Below are 23,898 nucleotides of genomic sequence, written 5' to 3' on the forward strand. Positions count from 1 at the left end.
AAAGGAGAAAAGGTCATGATGGCCCAAATAGCTGAGAAGTTAGATCAAATAGGTGGACATGTGACTAGTCATATGCAATCTGAAATTGGAGAGAGCTTTATTGGAACTGGGCCACAAGGGATTATGTGTCTATCTCAAAGCAAAAGTGCCAAGAACAATGTGGAAAAGATTGAGATGGAGAGTGAAAGAACACCTGCTCCTACACATTTGAAAGATGAAAATGGTGTTTATAATGAAAATATATCAGATGGAAGCAGTTGTTCTCAATTGGGTTGGATGAAACTACTCATAATTGCATACAATGTCACACACGATGTCATGACATTGTATTATGACAACCTGAATGTTGCATCTATGTCCAAAAATCATATTCAGCACAGTTGGACCAAGTACATTATTTGCTGTCATCACTCCATTAGAAAATTTGTGGAAGACAAATTCATAGTTCTAAAGCATGAAATGCAACTAGCTGACAAGGTTGCAAGGGACTGGGATGATATTCAATTTGAATATGTAAGAAGGAAATTAGGGATTAGGACTCTTGTGAAATTATGGCAATTAAAGTGGAAAGGAAAAGAAAATAAAAATAGTGTCTACCCACTTAAAATAACGAGCCACATTAATGATAAATCATTCCCTAGCATTAGAAATAGTATCTATGTCACTTGCACACGCTACCTAAACACAGCCATCTTCATCTCCATCCAAATTCTCAGAGAAACTCTGCTAGGGCAAAGAAATTTCTTTCAAAAGTTCAACAACATGTCTCAACATCCATCATCATCTGGTTCAATACCCTCTCATCATACAAGAACTCCCTCCATGGAGTTTCTAGATGAAGACGTGTTGGACGTTACTCCTTTTTGTGTGATACCAGGTGACGCCCCAGACTCCTCTTCCATGGCTGGAACTAAGCAAGGTAACATTCCTGAAAAATCTCCTAATAAAGAGGACATGCACTTTACTGATCGTACCATAAGAAACCTAGTTACTAGGATTCTGAATGAAGAGCATGCAGCCAAGGGTTTTCTACCCCTCTGTCCAGAAGGGATCCCTCTCCTGAGGTAGAACCCCAAGCTGAGAAAGATAATGACTCATCTTGATCAGAAAAGGAAGTGGCTGCAGAGGGATTATGTTCTCTAGGCAAAAACTTACCCAGCAAGAAACCAGCAAGTGTGTCTCATGAAACTGCTGAGGATATCATTGATCTGGAGGTAGAAAGTTCTGAGGAAGAAGATGACACTTTGGTCCATCTTGTGAAACCAAGTGTAGCTAAGAAACTGAGAATCAGAAAAAGGAAGAGTGTGGCTGAAATGACGATAGCAAGAAGAGAGAAAAAGGTTGATGGTGTATGACCCTCCAAGTCTTGGAGTAAAGTTGAGGTTAGGAAGAGGAAAGAAAGTGAGAGTTCTGAATCTGATGAGGATGTCGAAGACGATGTCTCAGACATCTCCCCTTCTAAAAGGCAGGTTGTTAAGAAGTCTCCAATCAAAGTGGTTGTTGTGCACCTAGACAATATCTCCTTTCATTTAGAAGATGGTGCTGCAAAATGGAAGTTTGTCATTCAGAGGAGGGTAGCTGTTGAAAGAGAGCTTGGAAAAGAGGTTGTATAAGTAAAGGAAGTAATGGATTTGATCAACAATGCTGGACTAATGAAGACTGTGGCTGCTCTACCCCAATGTTATGAGGGGTTAGTAAAAGAGTTTATTGTGAATATCCCCGAGGATATTTATGAAAAGAGCAACAGGGAGTTCTGCAAAGTTTTTGTAAGGGGAAAATGTGTGAGATTCTCACCAACCATTATCAACAAGTTCATAGGAAGAGGAACTGATGGAGGAGTGGATTTACAGACTACAGACAATGAGGTATGTAGGACTATTACAGCTGGCCAAGTTAAGGAATGGCCTAGTAGGAATCACTTATCAACTGGCAAGATAACTGTCAAATATGCCATCTTGCACAAGATTGGTTCAGCCAACTGGGTGCCTACTAATCATATCTCTACCATCTCCATTGGTCTTGGAAGAATCATTCATGCAATTGGAACCAGGATTAACTATGACTTTGGAAGGTTTGTATTTGACCAAATTATCAGACATGCCTCCACAAATGCTGTGAAGTTGCCCATTGCCCTCCCATCCATTATATGTGGTATTATATTGAGTCAACAACCAGGCATACTCAATACAAGTGACATTCCAAGCAGAAGAAAGCCCCATCTATCCATTCATTATAAGCTGTTTGAGGGAAGTCGTGTCAATGATGTTGTCATGACATCTGCTAGAAAGGAGCCTGCATCTCAAGGGAGTTTAATTGATCAATTAAAAGATACCTGCAAGGAACTGGATAATGGTATAAGGGTAGCCAAGGCAAGAAAAGAAGCTTTGGAAGTTCTTATTAGGAGGCTAGAAAAGGAAGAAATGGAAAAGGCTGGTGAAGATTCAGATGTCAATACCTCAAGAGAGAGGTCAAAAGCTCAATCTAGTGACAACTCTAAAAGCTCTGAAGGCTCTGAAGGTGAAGGTGATACTTCTTCCTCTGATTAATGCCCCCCCCCCTTTTATGTTGAAGACTGGTATGAAGACTATGTGAGGTGTGCTGTGGTGAAGACTGTTCTTGGTGTGGCTGTTGTGGCTGATGTTTGGAAGCTAAAGTTTTTATTGTTTTCTGTTTAAATGTGTAATTTGTGGCAGTCCTTATTGATGTCTGTTTGTAATATTTTTGGATCTTAATGAGTTCCTTGGATTTGTTCATTATCTCAGCTATCACAACTGTGTATGATGATGATTTGTACTTCCTAACTATTATGTTTTAACATTTTTAATGTTATAACATCTGATATGGCATTCTCTGCTAGGCTAATTGACATTTATTTTGTCTAATTGGTCACCTTTGGTCAATTTTGACTAAAAAGGGGGAGAAGTGTAGATGTGGAAGCAGTTAAAGTTGTGAGTTGTGGAGATGTGAGGAGATGCATGTAGCTGAACAGTTGGACAACTATTATTGAAGGAGGTGTGTTGTTCTGTTTACAGATGTCAAAGGGGATGTCTGATATGGTGCACAAGTGTTGATGTTGAAGCAAATGTCAGAATGTTGTTCTGACTGTTACAGGTGTTGTGGTTACAGGTGCTGTTATTTTCATGGAAGATGCTTGTTGTGTGCACATATTTAGGGGGAGAAGGAGTACCCTTGTGCATTTCTGTATCTTACTAGTTGCATCCATAACTAGTAATTCTATTTGTGTTGCACAAATTTAGGGGGAGGAGAAGTATCCTTGTGCATGTGTGTATTACTATTAGTTATAACTAGTAATTGTGTTGCTTTTGCTGCTGTTTAAATTGTTGTTTAACTGCTGATAGTTTTCTTGTGAACAAAAAGGACAGATATATGTTTTAGCCAAAATTTGCCAAAGGGGGAGTTTGTTGGTTCTAAGTGTTGGCAGCAATTTTGGTAAAACAAAGAGTGTTCACAAGATGTTATGTGTGATGTCTTAACATAAGATATCATGTGTATGTTGGTGTAAGCCCTAGAGGCCAATACTTTTGGTACTTGTATCGAATTATATATTAATAATAAAAGGCATTTTCTTTATTATGGTTGATTAATAAAGTCCCTAGAATAGATAGTCCGTTTAATGTATTAAGTGTGATTTAATCATGAGAACCCATTAAACATAAGGGCACTATTCTTAAAGTATCCGTAGTCGAGCTTTAATGTGAAGTGGGATAACGTTAAAGAATTAAGACTATTATGTTTGTAGACTGATGATCACATCTCATGGATCATGGATAAAAAGTTATCAAGTCTTAAACATAGGTATGAATATTAGGAGTAATATTTGTACCGGATTGACCCGCTATGAGAATACTATATAGAAAGTTATGCAAAGTGTCATAAGTTATTCTCATGGTGATAATAGTGTATACCACTCTTTGACCTGAAACCACTATGGATCCTAGATGTAGAGTTGAGTGCCTTATTACTGATCCAACGTTATCCGTAACTGGATGACCATAAAGACAGTTGATGAGTACTCCACAAAGCATGCTGAGGGACATGAGTGTCCTAGATGGAATTTGTCAATCCTGCGTAACAGGATAAATGTCTATGGGCCCAATATTGAACTGGACAAGGGTGACACGGTCTATACCTTGTGTTCAATATAGACATAAGGGCAAAGGGGTAATTATACACATAATTATTATCACAGGAGGTTTTGTCAGATCACATGACATTTTCGTGACTTGGGTAGCAGTGATGTGTTGCTAGATACCGCTCACTGTTTATTATGTTAAATGTGTGATTTAATATAATTGCCAACGCCGCGAAAACCTATAGGGTCACACACAAAGGACGGATTGATGAGAGATAGAATAATTAAGGAACATCGTAAGGTACGGTGTACTTAAGTAGAATACGAAATATGGTAAGGTACCAAGTACTTAAGTGATTTTGGCATTGTCGCACCTCGAAAAAAATGGGGATACGACTTCAAAGCGAAGCGCGATCGCACGCTCGCAATGATGGACTGAACAGAGTCGCCACCGAACTTTATTTATTCCTAAAAAGGAAAGGGGAAATATCGATAAAACCCAAGACAAAGAAAGGATAAGATATGGTCATCGCAACCAATATCAGGGTTCGGGAGTCGATTACGCAAGGGGAAGGTATTAGCACCCCTCACGTCCGTTGTACTCAACGGGAACTATTAGGTCAGTTGTGTGCATTAATGTTAGTTGAAATGTTAGGTTTTTCGAATTATTAGGTGGGAAAGAAAGAATAAAAGAAAGGAGAATGTTTTTGGATTTTTGACGAAGGACTAAACCTAAGTTTTTTATTAGTGGGCCTGACAAGATTTATAAATCCTGCTCCTACGTATCTCAAAAGAGAAATCAAGGCTTACGTAGTTCTGGGTAGAAAAATGTTTGTTTGTTGGTCGATTTTAGCGAAAAGCTATACTGTATTAATCGACGAAAACATTGTTTTACCCAAAACAGATGAGGAGTGGACGCATACCACACATCGAACGGATTTATAAATCTACATTCGGAAAAGCGTCATTTATCTCTACTCAACAATCGTGGCCGAAACATTGTTTTGTATCACTTAAGACAATATATCTTTCATTTATGAAAAAGGTTCTTTGATTAGTCGCACGGCGGCGAGAAAAAAGTTTGATTGGTTGGAGGTATTTTGAGTGATGGCGAGAACTTGGATGAGCGAGATATACATCTCGAATCCTAGCCTCAGGAGTGCATGGTATACACCATGTTCCATTTCCATCATTATAAAAAAAAAGTTAAGATATGAATTAAGTATTTTTGGAATTTGACTGAGAAAGGGTTTGAAGAAACCGCATTGACAATTTTAGACGATGGCGAGAGTTAAGATTGGCGAGGCATACGTCTCGAATCTTAACCTCAGGAGTGCATAGTATACACCATGTTCCATTTCCACCTTTATTGAGAAGATGTTAAATAAGAATTAGGTATTTTTGAGTTTTGTTGTGAAAATGACTTGACCTAGATCAAGTATTGATGGACGTTTGAGAAAGATTTAACTGAGTGTTTGAGAAAACAAAGTGGATAAATTTAGATGATGGCGAGAGCTAGGATTGGCGAGATATACATCTCGAATCCTAGTCTCAGGAGTGCATGGTATACACCATGTTCCATTTCCACCTTTATTGAAAGGGTCTTAACTGTAGATTAATATTTTTTGAGTTTTTATCAGAAAAAATGGCTTGACGTTGAATCAAGCGTTTGATGAAAGTTTGGAAGAAATGGAATGGAATAGGAGGGAGAAATGAGTTGATTTGTTTATTGAGAAAATACTCGACGTTGGATCGAGTCATATTTTTGTATTTTTTTGAAATTGTTGATTTTATTCTTGTGTTAGTATCTAAAACAAATAGAGAAATAAAACAATACAAAATTATATACACATTGGGGGAGAGGGGTACATTTTGTCAAATAGGGATTCAAAAATCATGAAATAATTAAATCGGGCTCAAACAACAAATAATGCAATGCATGAGTGTAAGTGCAAGAGAACCGGCTCATTGTAAGAAAGCCCAAGAGTAAGCTATGTGAGGTTGATGGCGATGCTTAAAAGCAATCGACTTACAAGGGTATGAAAATGGGCTCGATATTAAATCGAGAAAAATATGATTTTTATAGTTTTCAAATGGTTTCGAATGTATGATGAAATTAAAAGAAAGTAGATCAACCATGAGTATAATAAAAATATAAACATAAAATAAATGCTAAAAGAAAAATAAAATGCTAAAAGAAAAAAAAAAGAGCTAAAAGAAAAAACTAAAAGAAAAAAAAAGCTCAATACGGGTATCAAACCCCCTACACTAAAGACCATGAAATCAACCCTCTCCACCAGGCCACTTACTGACTAGTTGTTATTTTAATACTAACTTAAATATATAAACCAAGATAAATAAAAAAAGAATTAAAATAATAAAAAAAAACTAATAAAAAGGAAACTGTTGGACTACCAGTAATTAAACCCAGCCGCTTGGCTGTTGGGTTTTTCAAGGGAATATGAATTGAAAATATGGAAACATTTATTACCTATTTAGAAAGTTTAAACAAAATTTTAATGGTTTCAAAAAAAAAACTCTGTTTAAAACAAATTAAAGAAAAATAAATGGGAATGGTAACAGAGGCCTTCCTCCTCGTCCTCTCCATCTCACGAATCTCTCTTTCCCAAACTCACTCCTTCGCTCTCTTTTCTCTCGGTATCGCCCTCACGCTCTTTCTTCTCTCCCAACCTTACACTTCTCTCTCAAGCGCGCTCTCAACTCACAATCTCACATCCAAAGGCGAGCTACAATCAAAGGTAAAAAGGAAAATCCCCAAATGAAAACTTACTTCCGGCGACGATAATGACTCAGGTAAATCTCGAATCTTCTTCCCTCGCCTCTTTTATCCCGATTCGGCTTTGATTTTGGAATTAGCTTTTATTCCCTTGAGATCGCGGCCGCCTCCAAATTTTAGGGTTTTAGTTTTCAAATTCTCTTTTCCTCCCCTTTTTCGTTGTTCTCACTCACTATTTATCCCTCAAGAATTAGGGTTTTCAGGTTTGGTCTGGTGTAATTCAAAAGGGGAAAATTCCAGAAGCGCTTTTTTGGTGCTCAGAATTGGAGTGCCTTCTTTGATGATTGGACTCGGAAAGGTAATCTGAACCACACTTTCTCCAATTGTTTTGTCTGGATGCCAAATTATGAATTCTTTGAAATTTTACTGCTTGGTAATTAATTGCGTTTTACTACGGTGAAATTGGTGAGCATTGGTTTGATTTTGCCTTGATTTCAATGTTTTTGCTAGGTTTAATTGAGAAATTCTTGGATTCGCATCTAGTTTGTCTTCTGTAGGCCTATCATTCACCAAAAGACGCTCTGAATTTCCTACCAAGTTTTCTCCCTCATAACTACCTTCAGGAAATTCAATAAAATACCCAACACTTTTGTCAAACGCTCCAGCCTTTCTTGCATGAAGATGCTGTTGAAGTTTCACCTCCAGCTTTTGAACCAGGGTGCTATTGCTGCTTTTCACTGTGACTTCCATTAGAACCAAGACCACTCATTGCAGTTGTCATTAAGGCAAAATTTGGTGTCTGCATTGGCATTGCAAAAATTCTGAGCGTAAATATTCCTTGTGGGGCGATTGACTTGTGGAAGTGCAGGTTATGGTCACGGTTGTTCTTCCGGCAGGGTCATGGCAGGTTGTACAACGCTAACCAACAGTACCGACGGCTGCAAAGAAAATAGAGCGCACAACCAATGTGATATCGGCATCACCGGTAAAGATTGCTCCGGGTAAATTGTTCCTCTCAAAAACTTCAGCAATCAGCTTTGTAATTATCAATGGAGTAGTTGGCGCACCCTTCCAGACAACCATGTTACCGCCGACTAGTGCAATGTAAGCATTCCATCCTGATGTATGCCAATTTCATGAGCAAATTCATTAGCCCCCACAAGAGCCTTGTGTGGTTGTAACTGCAAACCAGAGTACTTTTCAACCATTTTGCTTGTCATATAAATGTGCCTTGTATTGATTTCAGTGTGGAGATTGTTGAAGATATATCCTCCGTATTTCAAGGCCATCACAACTTCTTCCAAGGAGGCATTTCCATCTTTAAGCCTCTTTACAGCGACAAGCGTACCGTCCGAAAGAATTCCTTTGTAGACAATGCCGAAGCCGCCTTTTCCTAATATGTTTTTGTTGGTGAAGTTGTGAGTAGCAATTTGGAGTTCTCTTAATTGGAACCTCTTCAAGTTTCCTAGGTAGACTTCTTCGTGATGTCGGTCTTTAACATCAAAGAATGTTTGTTGATTATGTTTGTGTCTCCTCCATAGTAAAAATCCGAAACCAAGGACTAATAAGCAAAGGCATCCAAAACTTAAACCAAACGCAATGACCCTTTTGTGAGTTTTTGTTCTTCTTGATGGTAATGCATCGTTAGTATTGTTTAAGTTCATTGACATAGGCATGAATTTCATCCCATGACAGTTTGTTTCTTTTGCTGTAGCACAGACCAGAGGGTTTCCAACAATACTGAATGATTTGGCCAAGATTCTAGGCACACTGCCACTAAGATTGTTGAATGACAAATCAAGAAAAGTAAGTTGCGCCATGTTCGCCAACGACTCGGGACATTCACCAGAAAAACTGTTATTATTAAGCCTCAAGTATTGAAGCTTTCTCAGATGACCAAGAGAAGTAGGAATCTTTCCATTGAAGAAGTTATCAGAAAGATCAAGTGTTTGAAGCATGGAAAGATTTCCTAGCTCTGAACTGATTGGTCCAGTTATGTTGTTATTCTGTAACATAATAGTTTGAAGATTTGTTAACCTTCCAATACTTGGTGATAATGTACCAGATAAATTCTAACTAGGAATTCCCAAACTAATAACAAGATTCTCAGTAGAACAAGTAACCATATTCCAACTACATGGATCAACAGCATCACCATCCAATTCTCTAGAATTCCATGAGGATCCATTAATGAAGCTTTTATACTCATCAAAGCTTGAACTTCAAAGTTAATTCCTTTAGGAGAAAGCAAAGCATTAGTAGAACACAAAAACAAGAACAATGTCACAAAACATAGAAAACCTTCTCCTCTTGAAATTTTCATTAGGATTTTTCTAAGGGTAGATGTTTTTTGTTATTATGTTCTTTTCAATTTTTCTGTTGTGGCTTTGTAATTGAAACATGGACTGCTGTGACGTTGCAGGTTGGATAGAATTGACCGCATCGCCGAAGGCTGCATAGCAGATGCCGTTTGCATAACTGATTTGAGAGGTATTCGACTGGTTTGGTTGCAGAAGGCTCCGCTGTTGTTGTTGCTGCAGTATTCGACCCCCCAAAAGGTTGGCATGAACGAGGAGTATTTGATGCCGCTTGAAACTTGATCGCATCCATCAGGAAACCTACTTGATAATTGTATAGAAAATGCACTCGGTTCTTGTCTGATACCACCATGTTCACACTGGTATCTGCTCAACTTATTATGATATGCCCCGTTGTCAACTTCAGTAACATAGCCTCTAGCAAAAGCAATATCCAAATTGCTATCAGAATCCATTCTCCGTAGGCCATGGACGTGTTTTTGATCCTCTTAGACCAATTGATAATTGTTACTATCATTAATATTGAAGTCCATTCTGTTTTTGAAGAGTGATGAATTTATGGTTTTCTTTCCACCGTTGTTGGCAGGAATATTTTCTGCAGGTTTTGAAGTCTGTTGAGAGGTTAGAGTTGTAATTGGAGTTGGTTCTTGAAGGGTTGAAATGAAGAGTGATGGAAAGGTTGTGAAGTGGAAGGTGAAGTAGTGAGGTAGCAATGCAGAAAGCGACGCCATAACTGCTATTTGCGCCAGAGAGAGATAGAAGAACGGTGGCTTTGGTTTGTACTGGAGATGCTAGAATAGTTAGCTTTTTTTTTTAAAAGCTGGTTATGAATTTTGTTTTGTCTTGACATTAGGAAAATTGACAACTATTCTATTGTTTTTTTCCTTTTGACTCTATTTTCGTTTTGGAATGGATAGAAATTATTTTGAAATAGTCTAAAACTCATCTAAATGTCAATTTAAAATCCAAAAAAACCAAATAAAACCAATCAAAATCAAATTAGTCCATAATTTGTTAAAATTACTTCGATATCAATTCTAACATTTTTTCGAAAATAAAAATCAATTAGAGTTTGAATCATTAGTAAAAAAACAATTAAGATTAATTCGAAATTTGGAATTAGATTACTTTGAAATTAGATAAAAATTGAAAATTTTAAAAAAAATCAAACAACAAAAATCCATTTTGTAATCACAAAGCACCATGACCAAAAAGTTAGATAATAACCAATGTTTATCACAAAATATGGATTTGGGAATGAATGTATGCAAATGAACTTTAGACCAAGTGCTAAATAAAAATAAAATAACAAAAATGAAAAAATTCAGGATCAAAATCGGGGTATGACAGTTGCCCCTATTTAAGTATCTTCAACTAGAGAATATGAAGCAGGACACTCTTCATATGATCATAGTGGGAGATGGTTAAATACTAAGAAAACCCGGATTTTGATCCTGAATCCCTATGACATGATGTGATATGATATGATATGATATGATATGATATGATATGATATGATATGATATGATATGATATGATATGATATGATATGATATGATATGATATGATATGATATGATATGATATGCATGGATGCAGGATTCTTTTTTTTTTTGTAATTTTTATCTGCTAAGGATATGGTGGACCCTTGACAGGAGATGCTACTAGACAGACCAATCTGTGGGGAATGCTGATGATCCACAGGAAGACAGACAAATGGTAAAAAAAACAAACTCGCTGGGGAAGACAAGTCCTGCCGGAGAGTCAAACACACACTGGGGAGTAATCGAAGTGGAATTTGATAAGCAGCATTCAGAGTACAAGAGATTTCGGGAGTAAGTTCACATATGACTTACCAGACCTGAATAAGAAAGAAAATGCACAACCGGTTCAGACACAACAAACAGGTTCATATATGACCTGACAATGCTGGGGAATAATCATGGAGAATAACTCTTCAGAGCAGGTTCATATATGAACTGACACCGGAATAAAGCTCAACAACAGGTTCATACATGACCTGAATAGTATTGAACAAACAGAGGAAGAATCTTCAGAACAGGTTCAAGTATGACCTGACACCGGAATAAAGCTCAACAACAGGTTCATACATGACCTGAATAGTATTGAACAAAAATTGGAAAAACTCTTCAGAGCAGGTTCAAGTATGACCTGACCCCGGAATAAAAGCTCAACAACAAGTTCATATATGACCTGAATAGTATTGAACAAAAATTGGAAAAACTCTTCAGAGCAGGTTCAAGTATGACCTGACCCCGGAATAAAAGCTCAACAATAGGTTCATATATGACCTGAATAGTATTGAACAAAAAGAGAAAAAATCTTCAGTACAGGTTCATGTATGACCTGACACCGGAATAAGGCTCAACAACAGGTTCATATATGACCTGAATAGTATTGAACAAAAGGAAAGACTCTTCAGAGCAAGTTCAAGTATGACCTGACCCCGGAATAAAGCTCAACAACAGGTTCATATATGACCTGAATAGGATTGAACAAAAAGAGAAAAAAAAAATCTTCAGAACAGGTTCAGATATGACCTGACACTGGAATAGCAACAATTGGACTCTGACCGTAAGCAATGGACTACAACCAGCTTTTAACGGATTTTGCCAACAACAATTGGACTTGAAAATGACTGCGAAAACCGGATGTTGGTTTAAAGATACCAAAGACAAACCGGAATTAGAGGTCCAAGGACATAGGATCAACAGCAAGACCTAGGTCAATGCACAATGAGCACGAAATACCTTTCGGCTATGCATGATTTGAATGCATGATATATGAATGATCATGATTATGAGAATGCTGACACTTAGCAGACTGGGTGTTTGTAGGGACAGAGATTCTGATTCTTCAACACCAATAACTCATACCCGTACAATTAACAGGCGCATCCAGAGGAGAAACTATCATGATTGACAGTTATAAATGGCCAAAGGTCCATCCTTCTAAAGGATTCATAAGTTGTACTCCGTGGGGACTTTTGTTGGTGCTCTAGGAATATTTATGCAACCTCGAGGCTTTTGGGGAAATAAATTATTTTCCTTCGATTTTCACATGTATCAAAGTAAATTTGTTCTAAGTTTCAAATTCTTTTTCCAAGTTTCAAAACTTCATTATTAACAAATAAATGACATTTTGCATAACAAAGAAAAACGTAGATGAACACAAATTAACCATGATTGGGAAAAACTTGTATTTTATTCAAGAATGGTAGCACACCAATGGCGTAGCTCCATAGAGTGTTACAATTTTTTTTTTTGAAAATGGCAATAAGGAAAGGTTTACATTGAATTCCATGACCACTAACATCCCTAATAGGTATGATTCCCCCAAAACCTTGCTCCTAAGGGGAGTGACTGGATTAATCCTCCTCCTCAAATTCTTCGGTGTTAATCAGTAACAACTGATGCGGTTTATGCCTTTATGCCCCTAACTTTTGCCTGGATCGCCCTTTCGGATTTTCAATCCACCGGGGCGCTCTTTTTTGCCTAAGTCGCCTTTTCAGGTTTTCAACTTAGCGAGCTACCATTTTTATTCATCCCTAACTTTTGCCTGGACCGTCCTTTCGGGTTTTCAGTCCACCGGGATTTGTTAGGCATAATATCTTTTGACTGCATTAGAGTTCACAGGGTGTGAGAGTTCTTCATCATCCATAGTTGTGAGAATCAAGGCACCTCCGGAGAAAGCTTTCTTTACAACATATGGGCCTTCATAATTGGGAGTCCACTTCCCACGTGAGTCCTTGTGTATTGGCAAGATCTTCTTAAGCACTAGGTCTCCTTCTCTGAATTCCCGAACACGTACTTTCTTGTCAAAAGCCCTTTTAAGCCGTTTTTGGTATAATTGTCCATGGCACAAAGAAGTCAATCGTTTCTCATCTACGAGGTTCAACTGATCAAATCTATTTTGAATCCACTCAGCCTCTTCTAGCTTGGTCTCCATCAAGATTCTCATTGAAGGTATCTCTACTTCAATTGGGAGAACTGCTTCCATCCCATATACCAAAGAGAACGGGGTTGCCCCTGTTGAAGTGTGGACGGAAGTCCGATATCCATGCAGTGCAAAGGGTAGCATTTCGTGCCAATCCTTATAGGTTTTTACCATTTTCTGTAGGATCTTCTTGATGTTTTTGTTAGCGGCTTCAACAACGCCATTCATCTTTGGACGATATGGTGAAGAATTATGGTGCTCAATCTTGAAGCTCTCGCATAATTCTTTCATGGTCTTATTGTTTAGATTCGTCCCATTATCTGTGATGATCCGGCTTGGAATTCCATAACGGCAAATGATCTCTTTCTTGAGAAACCGTGCAACCACTTGTTTTGTCACATTAGCGTAAGAGGCGGCTTCTACCCATTTGGTAAAGTAATCAATGACAACCAGGATGAAGCGGTGACCATTGGAAGCTTTAGGCTCGATGGCGCCAATCATGTCGATGCCCCACATTGAGAAAGGCCAAGGTGACGTCAAAACATTTAGTAGGGTCGGAGGCACGTGTACTTTGTCGGCATATATTTGGCATTTATGACATTTTCTAGCATAATTGAAACAGTCAGATTCCATGGTCAACCAGTAATAACCAGCTCTCAAAATCTTCTTGGCCATGGCATGCCCATTGGCATGAGTTCCAAAGGATCCTTCATGAATCTCCTTGATCAACAGGTCGGCTTCACGTCCATCCACGCATCTGAGCAGAATCATGTCGTGATTCCTCTTGTACAACACACCATTGCTTAAGAAGAATTTGGATGCTAACTTCCTCAATGTTTTCTTGTCAAGGGTTGTTGCATCTGTTGGATATTCTTGATTTTGCAAAAAGCATTTGATGTCATGAAACCAGGGTTTACCATCGGCTTCTTCTTCAACTGACTGACAGTAGGCAGGCTCGACTTTCCGCTCGATCTGAATGAGAGGTGCTTCATTATGGAATCTAACTTGGTACATTGAAGCCAACATAGCCAAAGCATCAGCAATTTGATTCTCAGTTCTCGGGATATGACGGAAAGTGATTTCGTCAAAGTATTTTATTAATTCCATGACATAAGCACGATATGGGATCAACTTGGTATCACGGGTTTCCCATTCGCCCTTGACTTGGTATATCACCAAGGCTGAGTCTCCACATACTTCGAGGATTTTGATTCGGAGATCAATTGCTGCTTCAATGCCTAGGATGCACGCCTCATATTCTGCCATATTGTTCGTGCAATCAAAACACAACCTTGTTGTGAAAGGAGTGTATCCACCATTTGGATTCAACAGGACAGCTCCTACGTCATGCCCCATGTAATTGGAGGAACCATCAAACACGAGCTTCCACCGAGATCCGGGCTCAGGTCCTTCATCAGGTCCTGGGATTTCATAATCCTTTACTACCATAATGTCTTCATCAGGGAAGTCAAATTTCAACGACTGGTAATCTTCAACGGGCTGGTTTGCCAGGTAGTCAGACAACACACTTCCTTTAATGGCTTTCTAAGATGCATATTGGATGTCATACTCAGATAGTAACATCTGCCAACGGGCGAGTCTTCCAGTTAAAGCAGGCTTTTCAAAGATATACTTTATTGGATCCATTTTTGAGATCAACAAAGTAGTGTGGCAAATCATGTATTGTCTTAGACGACGAGCGGCCCATGCTAAAGCGCAACAAGTTTTCTCTAAGAGTGAATATCGGGATTCACAATCGGTAAACCTCTTACTCAGATAATAGATAGCATGTTCCTTTCGACCGGTTTCGTCGTGTTGTCCCAACACACATCCCATTGATTTTTCAAGCACAGTTAAGTACATAAAGAGTGGTTTCCCCTGGACAGGTGGAATTAGAATAGGGGGCTCTTGCAGGTATTGTCCGATTTTCTCAAAAGCCATTTGACAGTCAGAGTTCCATTCGACTGCTTGATCTTTTCGAAGCAATTTGAAGATAGGCTCGCATGTGGCCGTCATATGTGAGATAAACCTCGAGATATAATTCAAACGTCCCAGGAAGCCTCTAACCTCTCGCTCAGTGCGTGGAGCAGGCATCTCTTGTATAGCTCGGACCTTGTCGGGATCTACCTCAATTCCTCGTTGACTAACAATGAAACCAAGCAACTTTCCAGATCGGACACCAAAGGTGCATTTAGCAGGATTTAGTCGTAGTCGAAATTTCCGAAGACGCTCAAATAGCTTTTGCAAGTGGTCTATGTGATCCTCTTCACTTTGAGATTTTGCAATCATATCATCCATATAAACCTCAGTTTCCTTATGCATCATATCATGGAAAAGAGTGACCATTGCTCTTTGGTAAGTTACCCCAGCATTTTTGAGACCGAAAGGCATTACCTTGTAGCAAAAAGTGCCCCAAGGGGTAATGAATGTGGTCTTTTCCATCTCCTCTGGATCCATCTTGATTTGATTATAACCTGAGAATCTGTCCATAAAGGAGAAGACTACGAACTTAGCAGTGTTGTCTACCAGAGTGTCAATATGTGGCAGGGGAAATCGTCCTTTGGACTAGCTTTGTTTAAATCCCTATAATCAACACACATCATGACCTTGCCATCCTTTTTGGGTACTGGCACAATGTTGGCTACCCATTGAGGGTACTTTGCAACTGCTAGAAAACCGGCATCAAATTGACGTTTCACCTCGTCACAAATCTTTAGAGCCATGTCGGGTCTTGCTCTTCGGAGCTTCTGCTTCACTGGCGGACAATCTGGCTGTAGTGGTAGCTTGTGGACCACAATATCAGTATCTAAACCTGGCATATCCTGATATGACCAAGCAAATACATCTACATATTCATATAGCAACTTGATCAATCTTTCCTTGATGCTTGCCTCAAGTGTAGTCCCAACTTTGACCTCTTTCTTGTCTTCTTCGGTGCCAAGGTTGATTGTTTCCACTGGTTCTTGATGTGGCTGAAGGGCCTTTGACTCGTGCTCGAGCATCCTTTCCAGTTCTTCTGGGAAATCACAATATTCCTCACTTTCCTCTTCCGCTTGGTAGATGGGGAGTTCAAAATTATAGGAAGTAGCGGGGTCATCGAATTCAACTGGTTTATTGATTATTCTGCATGTTTTTTAATGATGGTTTTTTTAGAAAAATGGAAATAAAAAATGCAAAAGAAGTAAAAAAATATTTTTGTAGTTTTCTGAAAGGATTGCCATTTTAAGAAAAACAACAGATAAAATGAACGACAAGATTTTGAACAAAATGCTCTTTATTTGTCATAATGATTTTTTTGAAATTCAAAAGGGGCCCTACAAATGATCCATTAGCCTTGGGCAGAGCTAAGGATTTTCAAAAAACACAAAGGAAAACAACAATTACTTTGACACAGGAAAAACTTCTGGAATCTCAACCGCTTCCCAGTTTGTCAGGGCTGCTTCACATCGGTATATCAGATTTGATGTCTCTCCATCTTCAGTGTCATCTTCCACTGCACCAACTTGTTCTCCATGGATAAATCCTTTGCTCAGGAAAACTTCTTGTATGCTCTGCACACGGTCCTTTGCAGGGACCAGGGCTCCTCCGTTAGCAGAAGGCTTGTACCCCAAACCAAAACGGTCATTTTTCTCATTGACGTTGATGACTTGCCCCCAACCTGCAGGGCCTCCACTTTCAACTGCTGATTTTGCACTCTTCAAAGAAGCGAATGACAAACTAGCTTTCTCAACAGGATCCTTAACCTCTTCAAGTGTAGCATTGGATATTTCTAGGGCTTGAAAGGAGGTTTCTAAGGCATCCTCATCAGCCTCAATATAACGGAAAGAGGAGAGTTGACTGATGATAAAGTCCTCTTCACCTGAGACAATAACGAGCTTGTTATCGACAACGAACTTCATCTTTTGATGTAGAGTAGAAGTTACTGCCCCAGCGGCATGTATCCATGGGCGTCCCAAAAGGCAGCTATATGCTGGATTTATGTCCATGACTTGGAAATTGATGGGGAATACATGCGGTCCAATCTGTATCGGTAACTCTACCTCCCCAACTACTGTCCTTCGTGAACCATCAAAAGCTTTCACCACAAGCGCACTAGGCTTCAACTCTGAACCTTGATAAGATAATTTAGAAAGTGCCCTCTTTGGTAGAACATTGAGGGACGATCCAGTGTCAACTAAAACTCTAGCCAGAGCATCTTCTTGGCACTTTATGGATACATGCAGAGCGCGGTTGTGATTCTTCCCCTCTTTGGGCAGCTCTTCATTACTGAAGCTTAGAGTGTTGCAGGCCGTGATATTGGCGACCACTCCATCGAATTGGCCGACCGTTATATCTTGGGTAACATGAGCCTGAGCAAGCACTTTCAGCAGAGCCTCCCTGTGAGCTTCGGAATTCAAAAGCAGAGACAAGATAGATATTTTTGATGGTGTTTGGTGTAACACCCCGATAAAAATAAGATAATTATTTAAATTAAGTTAATAGTATATTTATTAATTTAATTAAATAATTGGATTATTATTGGATTATTATTATTATTATTATTGGAATAAAAGTTGGAATTAGAAAAGGTCCCATTTGGTAAAAAGAGGTTTTCACGTGAAAACAGAAAAACGACTCAAAAGTGGAAAAGGGAAAAGGGCAAAGAGCCAGAGAACAAGGGTTGAAAAGAGGAAGAGCTCGAAGCTAAAGGATTGCCGGATTAACTCAGGTAAGGGGGGTTTATCATCGTTTAATGGGTATTATGGGATAACATGTAATGGGTAGTGATAAACCATTGATTTGACTCTGATTAGAATGATGTATGCTGAAATTGTGAAATATTGGATGAACGAAATTTGGATCATAATTGAAGGAAATTCGTAGGAATTAGATATAATAATGTTAGAATTTGTGAAATTGAATAGGGTATGAATTGTGTTAGATGATATGAAGGAATGTTGTGTAAGAATTGGACTGTGGAAGGTGGAATTGGAGAGATCTCGTAGCAGAGAAAACCATAGCAGATCTGGAAATCTGGTTTCTGGTCATACGCGTATGGCACTAGGCAATACGCGTATGAGGTGGTCTGGTACGCGTATGGCACTAGGCAATACGCGTATGGATGAGGAAGATGACGATTTTAACGTAGTTTTGTCTCTGTTGGTACGCGTATGAGGATGTGGTACGCGTAGCATACGCGTATGAGGCAGGCAATACGCGTATGGGATTGGCTGAGAAATGGGCCATACGCGTATGGGACTAGGCAATACGCGTATGGGCAGAATTGGGATTTTTCTGTGCTGTTGTTATGCAGTTTGGTTGTTCAAGCTGAGTAATGTAATTTAGCTGATGTATGATATAGTAGGGATCGTTTCCCGCTATTTTGAGCAGTATAGGTATTAGTAGAGTGTGCTAATACTGTGATTAATTATTTGACATGATATGATGTTTTGATACATGTGTTGATGATGTATGATGGTATGCATAATGTTGTGAATGTATATGTTATGTATGCAATTGTGAATGGACTGTTTATGGCTTAGAGTGTGAGCATATGTCCATTGTGGATTATTGTTGATGATTTTGCATTGCTAGGTGATTTAGCATGCATATTGTGGCCTTTATGGTGGTAGCTAATTCCCATGGTGAGGAATTAGTGAGTTAGTCATTATGGACTGTTGTTGATGTTTGCATGCTAGGTGAATTAGCGTGCATAGCATAGCCCTTGGGGTGGTAGCTAATTCCCATGGTGAGGAATTAGTGAGTGAGTCACTAGGTCTCAAATGAGTGGGACTAGTGAGCTTGGTAGCCGTATCTGGATTTGATCGGTGAGGTTGAACTATATGTTCACGAATAGTCGGTACCGCATGCATGGAGTCTCATTGCATAATGTATGTATGGCGTATAATATGAATGGATGTATTCCAATATTATACGTGTGTTTTGTGGTTGTGTTGAGTTGAGTATGATGATGATGATGATTATGAGTTGATATTGCCGTTGCTGAATATGTGTTATGATTAGGGTGATGAAATGTGTTAATTTACTTAACATTACGTGATATTTTATAATGCTTATTACATCGATTGAGGAACTCACCCTTACAACTATTTTTCAGGTAACGAACAGTGATTGAGTAGAAGCTAGTGCTTGGAGTCTAGTGTAGTCTCCTTAGTGGGTCATGCTCTGATAGATGTAACATTGGGACGGGAGGTTTTACCTTGTTGAATAATTTTACATGTAATGTGTTACATGTTTTGCATGATTGAGTTGTTCTCTATCCGCTGCGTATTGTGCAATGCTTTATGTTTTGATATAATAAAAGAGCATGACAGTTAATTTTGGTGTGAAGAGATTGTGTGACACCCTTAATTGCATATTTACTCTGATTTACATTGTTGTTTTAATTAAATATTTGGGGTATTTTAGAAGGGTGTTACATTTGGTGTAACTGATCAACTATCTTGCAGTCAGATTTCTTTATTATCCTTAGGAACTCACTTGCTTCATCTGTTTGCACGGCCGGCTGTGCCCCTCCATGTTCTGGGGTAGGATTTACATTTGCAGCTCCCCTTGTTGGCTCTTGAGGGTTCACATTAAAATTGGGAGTATAAATCCGACCACTACGGGTCATCCTGCTTGTCCCTGCGATATTGGTGATGTCGGTGTCAACATTCTCCAAAACTTCCTTACTTTCAGCAATTTTGGGCTTTCCCTCTACCACTCCATCTACCACTGTTATGTCGTACTTCCAGGGTATTGCCTTGGTACTTTCAAAAGGGAATGGGGTGGACATGCAAACTACCACAGGTGATGGATGAACAACCTCTCTTCTGTGATAAGTCACCTCAAACGGTTCTGGTATATTAAAAACGGGTTCAATGACTGAAATTTCCTCATTTATTGTTGGACCAGAAATTTGTAAAACCCCTTGATTCATCAAATTCTGAATGTCATTTCGTACCACTTTACATCCTTTTGGCTGAATGGCACATTCCTCACAGCTATCGTGACATGCGTCGATTAATCTAGCCCTCACCAATCCTGCATGAAGTGCTAGCAACGGAGTTTTAACGTCTTCCACGTTTTTGATTACACACACCTCAGAAGCCTCTTCGACGGCATTAACATCACCATGTGCTGGCAAAGGGTTGTTCTTGACATTGGGTCCGACGTCTCGAAATGATAGAATCTTCTTCTCAACCAGGTCTCGCACAATATGCTTTAAAGCATAACATCCTTCTAAATCATGCCCAGGGGCACCCCCATGGAACGGACAATGGGCATCTGGATTGTACCACGGCGGTAAAGGATTTGGTGGAGGTCCCAAAGATCTGGGCGTCACTAACCCTTTCTGTAGCAATGATAGGTACAATTCAGTGTATGTCATAGGGATTGAAGCAAACGGAAGTCTACTTCTCTGTACCCTATTTTGATTTTGAGGATTTTGTGGACGAGGAGCCTGTGCTCTCGGCTGTTGATAAGCAGGTGGCGCTGGTGCCTGCTGGTATATTGGTGCTTGTTGAGCGGGTGGATAAACATGAGCTTGTGGTTGGTTAAAATTTGGTGTGACTGCTGCCACATATGGTTGTTGAACATATTGTACTGGATAAATCGGTTGTTGTTGAGCAAATTGGTGTTGCTTCTTCCATGAATGACTCCTCCTTTGACTGGTTGACACTGCATTCGTATCACCCTCCTTCTTCCTTTGAAACCCTCCAGGAAACTTTTTGGCATTACTACCAGATGTTTCAGAGGTAATCACCATCTTTCCATTCTTCAGTCCTAACTCGACCTTTATGCCCACGGCGACCAGATTAGAGAAGCTCGCAGATACGCTACTCACCATTCTTTCATAGTGTCGCATTACGCGAAAAACCGGCGGGAAAACAAGAACAACAGAGCCGCCACCGTGCGTTATTTATCCCAAAAGAGGGAAAGGAAACGCTCAGAGTAAACCTGGGATAAGCATGGTCTCGCGACCAAAGAGAATGGGATCGGGAGTCGGTTATGCGAAGGGAAGGTATTAGCACCCCTACGCATCCGTCGTACTCGACGGGATCCACGCACAAAAGGAAGGAAAATGGTTGCTAAATCACTGCTCACACACACACACTGGCTGAAAGAGACACAAGAAAACAGACTGAAACTGACTCGGCAGGATATCGCATCCTAGGCCTACTTAGTCTATCAAGCATAGACATCAGAGTCTAAGTAGTTCGGACTGGGGAAACGACACATGCTCGCTAGGATATCGCATCATATGCATACGTATCTCCTTGGACGAAGGAGAATTAGAGCATTCGTAGCTCGGCTAACACGCACACAAACAAACACAGGCAAAGGCAAACGTAGAGCCTGAATGCCAATCACTGGACTTACATCAGCATCCGAACCAAAACACACACAAGAAGGAAAACGTGGAGCCTGAATGCCAATCACTGGACTTACATCAGCATCCGAACCAAACACACACAAAGAGTGTGGAGACACAAAGGTTAAAAAGAAAAGAAAAGGCGCCCGGAGAGATCAGCTCAATCTCCTGCCTACGTACCTCATCTGGTATGAGGATCAGGGCGACGTAGTTCCCCTACGGAGGGACACAGACTAGCTTAACCAGATAACAGAGGGAGACACAACTAGGGAGACTACGACTCGAGCCTAGATGTTATCATGCAAAATCATCCCTAAGTTAAGGTTTCTAGCTAACTTGCACAGGAAGCAAGCCTATCCTAAACATGACTTGCACAGGAAGCAAGCCAAACCAAACCTAACTTGCACAGGAAGCAAGCCAAACTAAACCTAACTTGCACAGGAAGCAAGCTAAAGCAAACACACAAGCACAAGTAGCACACACTATATGCAAGCAATGGGCTCAATCAAGGTTAGGTTTTAGTCGAGGGGTCATATCAACCTCAACAAACAAACCTCTGTAACTGGGTAATGTTAGCTCTTAACCCTAACATTGAGAGTTAGGGTGAAGCTGATGAAAGGTGAGTGAAGATGAGACTTCACAGCTCTTATCCCTGGCCTGGGAGAGCTTAAGACAAGAATGTGTGGGTTCAGAAAGTGGGAACCCTTCTACACATATGACACTGACTCAATGTACAATGATCTTGGGTTAGCATCTGCAATGCATCAACACAGTGGTGTGAGCAAAGCAGATGACACACAGAATAGCAGGGGATGGATTGCACATCCCTTGTATCTGCCAATGCCTCTTCACTTAGGAGGTCTTTGAATAAATGCAAGGACAAAAGTAAACAGTCACAAACATTGCCTCTTAAGGAGGACTTCAGACAGGTGCCTGGCCAAGTAACAGGCCAGGTCTTCCAGACTACATGAAGTAAAGAAATTATACCTCAATGCAAATTGCTTATCAAGCAAAGCAAAGCAAAGTTCACAAAGAACTACTAGCAACTAAAGTACCTGAAATCAGTCAAGCACAATTAGTATACCAGACACAAAGTTAAAACAAAACAGCATAAACCAACAGACAATACAGTCAAGCATGTGCAAGGCACAAGCTCATAACAATTGAGCTAAGCAACCTACAAAACAAACAAGTTAGGTCATGATAAACAATCAAACTCATTCAACTTGTATTGATCTCTTTGAAGCATTTGTGGCTTAACCTGAAAAACCAAGCTTAAACATGAGCAACAAGACCACTAGGACAAGCCTAGGGTCAAAAGGAGATAAAAAGTTTAAAACAGCAAGGGATAAGTGTCCAAAGTCAAGACAAATCAATCAAGAAATAAACCCAAGTGGTTTCACATTCACATCAATCATCATTATCATTTCACAAGCAAATTAGGTCAAAGCATGGCACATAGAACCTCAAAGAAGTCAACAGAATGACTCAACTCAAATTCAATCATAAACAATTCAAAAATTCCTCAAATAAATCATGATCAAACATCATCCACAACATGATAGGCATATCAAATTTCAGCTCATTTGGATCAAAGGAAGTAGGGAAATTAAATTCAGAAAGGCAAGGCAAGTTCAAGCATACTCATACAAAGCATCAAAACATGCACCAACTTCAATTAATCATAAAACAGAAACAACATATGATAAATGAATGGGACTAAAGCACATGTCAAGTTTCAAGTCCATCCAATAATGTATGAGAATTTCACAAATCATATGGCATCATGTGTCACAAAAGTCAACAATTTGGTCAAACAGGGGAGAAATTATCAATCAAATAGGAAATGCTTCCAAAAATTCCAGAAAAATTCACACACATTCTAAACATGCACAAGTATGTTCATGCAAAAAATTAGACCATTTTGAGTTCATTAGGCAAGGTAATTAAAATCATGAAGTTGGACATGCCTGGTGTGACACAAATTGTCACACCCCTATTCAAAAAATCATAACTCTACAACCAGCAATGATAAAATTACAAACTCTACACCAAAATCACCATGAACATGTCTAGTTTAAGCACAAAAAATTTGGGAAGCATTGGATAAAGTATCATCATTTCACAAGCAATTTGGCAAAGCATACACAAAATGGACAACATGAACAAACCCTAGGCATTTTTAAAATCTACACGTGCAAAAAATCTGGGAAAATCATCATAAAAAACTAGAGGTTGTAACACCCTTCTAAAATACCCCAAAAATTAATTAAAATAATAAACATATAATCAGAGTAATAGTGCACCAAGGGTGTCACACAAACATTCCACACCATTTAAACAATATAACAATCATGCTCTTTTATTTAATTTAAATATAAAGTATTTGCACAATTACGCAGCGGATAGAGATCAACTCAATCATGCAAAACATGTAACAT

General features: G+C 39.3%; 1 pseudogene; it reads right to left on the reverse strand.

Moving 5' to 3' along the window:
• Positions 1-7,748: 7,748 nt before the first annotated feature.
• On the reverse strand, positions 7,749-9,172 carry LOC127103473 (protein NSP-INTERACTING KINASE 1-like; annotated as a pseudogene).
• Positions 9,173-23,898: the final 14,726 nt, after the last annotated feature.

Source organism: Lathyrus oleraceus, chromosome 7, assembly GCF_024323335.1.
Source record: "Lathyrus oleraceus cultivar Zhongwan6 chromosome 7, CAAS_Psat_ZW6_1.0, whole genome shotgun sequence".
Classification (NCBI taxonomy): Eukaryota; Viridiplantae; Streptophyta; class Magnoliopsida; order Fabales; family Fabaceae; genus Lathyrus; species Lathyrus oleraceus.